Consider the following 2,788-nt stretch of genomic DNA (forward strand, 5'->3'; position numbering starts at 1 on the left):
TGTTAGAGCTGCAGAGTGGGCATTTCCAGGCTCCCAGGACTCCTGGCACAGAGGAATCGACCTTTTGCAGCACCCCCAGCTCTGCCTCCCGCTCCCTGCCTCTGCTCACACACCAGCTGGGACCCATCAGTTACTGCAGAAAGCCAGGAGGTGGACCAGTTGGGTGGAGGCAGGGGGCTATCAATACTGAACTGTGCTTGACCTCAGACTTTGGACTCACTTTCCTGGCCTCCACCTCACCCCAGCTACAGAGGGACAAGGTGGCACAGGGGTTAAAAGCACGGATGGTTTGGGTTCAAATCCTGCCTTACCTATTTATTAACAAGTTATCTGTGCTGGGCAGGCAGGTTACCTATTCTTTGTCCTTGGCTTCTTTGACTGTTGGATAAGGACATTGGTACTAATGGCACCTGCCTCACAGGGCAGATGGGAGATGTACAAGGTGTTTGCACACAGTCAGTACTCAGTGACATCAGTCACTGTTAATTCCAAGTCTGTTGGCCTCTTACAGTTGACCTCTTGGGCCTTTTAACTCCAAGAAACCTCTCTTCTTTCTGCTTCCAGTGGCTCTAATAGTCAAGATCATGAAATGAGGCCAAGCTTGATGGCTCATGCCTATAATCCTAGCACTCTGGGAGGCCAAGGTGGGTAGATCGTCTGAGCTCACGGGTCCGAGACCAGCCTGAGCAAGAGTGAGACCCTGTCTCTAAAACTAGCTAGGCATTGTGGTGGGTGCCTGTGGTAGTCCCAGCTACTCAGGAGGCTGAGGCAAGAAAATCGCTTGAGCCCAAGAGTTTGAGGTTGTTGTGAGCTATGATACCACAGCACTCTACCAAGACAAAGTAAGATTCTGTCTCAAAAAAAACAAAACCACAAAATGAAATTTTATTGAAACCTTAACTAGACGATGAAATCTTTTTTTATTGTTTTAAATTGAGACTGGGTCTTGCTCTGTGCCTAGACTGAAGGCAGTGGTGCGATCATAGCTCACTGCGGCCTCAAATTCCCAGCTACGTTTTTCAATTTTTTTGTATGCGGCCCAGGCTGTTCTCAAACTCCTGACTTCAATCTTCTGAACTTGGCTTCCTATTGCTGCAATTACAAGCGTGAGCACTGTGCCTGGTATAGACTATGAATTCTTTAAGTGTAGGCCAGGGGAGAAACCAGGTGCCCCATATAGGCCTGGCACTAATCAGGTACTCATTAGAAGTTCTGCTTGGCTATGATATCCCACTTTCTTTTTTTGAGCCAGAGTCTCACTTGGTTGCCCTGGTAGAGTACTGTGCCATCATCATAGCTCACAGAAACCTCAAACTCATGGGCTTAAGCAATTCTCTTGCCTCAGCCTCCTGAGTAGCTGGGGCTAAAGGCGCCCTCTACCACACCGGCCTAGTTCTTCTATTTTTAGTAGAGATAGGGTCTCCCTCTTGTTCAAGCTGCTCTTAAACTCCTGAGCTCAAGGAATCCACCTATCTCAGACTCCCCAAGTGCTAAGATTACAGATGTGAGCCACCGTGCCCAGCCAGAAAAATCCTAATTCATGTTCATGTATGAACCAATAAGTGTACAGGCTATGTTTTCCATACATCTGTCCATCCTGGATGTCTCCCTGAACCACGTTCCAGTTTATCAATGTTCTGAAAATTACAGGGCCTAGAACAGAACACAAAACTCTCAGAAATAGATGAGCAGAACCAAGCGGAATGAAACTGTCACCCCCCTCACTCTAGACATTGGACTTCTGATTACACAGCCAGACATTTCTTAAGATTGCTTTGTTTTCCCAGATGACCTACATCAAGCTACTATGAAATGTTTCGTTTTTATGTCTCCTCCTCCCCACATATTATTGCAAAATCTCATTTTACTACCCTTCTTCTTAATCTCTTTCTCACAATGGCCTTGCCCCTCAGGAATGGCAAATCGATTACAGCTCAAGGGCCCAATCTTCATTGGTCGATAGTGGTTGCCCGGAACATGGTGTTGAGATAAATTTTGTAACTGAGTTTGGGCTCAGTGAGGAAGATTGCTGCAATTGATTAACAATGTCTGCCAAGCACAGGAAGGGAAGTAACATTTGTGATATACTTGTCCCTGTCACAGGGACCCAACTCAGGGTGCAAACAAGGCATCAGGAGGTCTGTCATTAACTTAGATAGGAAAATTATTGTTTTTCATTTCATTAACCACTATTTGAAACTTATCCTTCCTTCAATTATGATTGCAGGCAATGGACCGCAGTGGTATTGGCAGGACCTGTAACACTGCCACCAATACAAATCCCAGATATTTTCTTATCATATTACAGATGTTCCAGATATCTTGAAATATCATTTACTCTCATCACAACTTGGATATTACGACAGTTCCTTCCCAGACGCTTACTTACTCACATTTACTTAGTGCCTAGTACAGGGCCCAGTAAGATGCCAGGCCCCAGGCCAGGCACTAGGTGAAGGGGGAAGATGTGTAGGACTCGGTCCCTCCCTCAAAAGAGACAAACAAACAGACAGTGAGAATGGAAAGGCCTGATGCTTTGATGAGGGAGGTACATGAGGCCCCAAAGGCAGCCTGGGGTATCAGGGAAGGGTCCCCAGAAGAGGCTGTCTCCCAAATGACTAGGAAGGAATCAGGCCCCTGAGTGATAAAGAAGAGTTCTGGGCTCGGCGCCTATAGCTCAACCGGCTAAGGCGCCAGCCACGTACACTTAAGGTGGCGGGTTCGAATCCCCAGCCCGGACCCGCCAAACAACAATGACGGCTGCAACCAAAAAATAGCGGGCGTTGTG

Source organism: Otolemur garnettii, unplaced genomic scaffold, assembly GCF_000181295.1.
Source record: "Otolemur garnettii isolate 467f Iridium unplaced genomic scaffold, OtoGar3 scaffold00251, whole genome shotgun sequence".
Taxonomy (NCBI): Eukaryota; Metazoa; Chordata; class Mammalia; order Primates; family Galagidae; genus Otolemur; species Otolemur garnettii.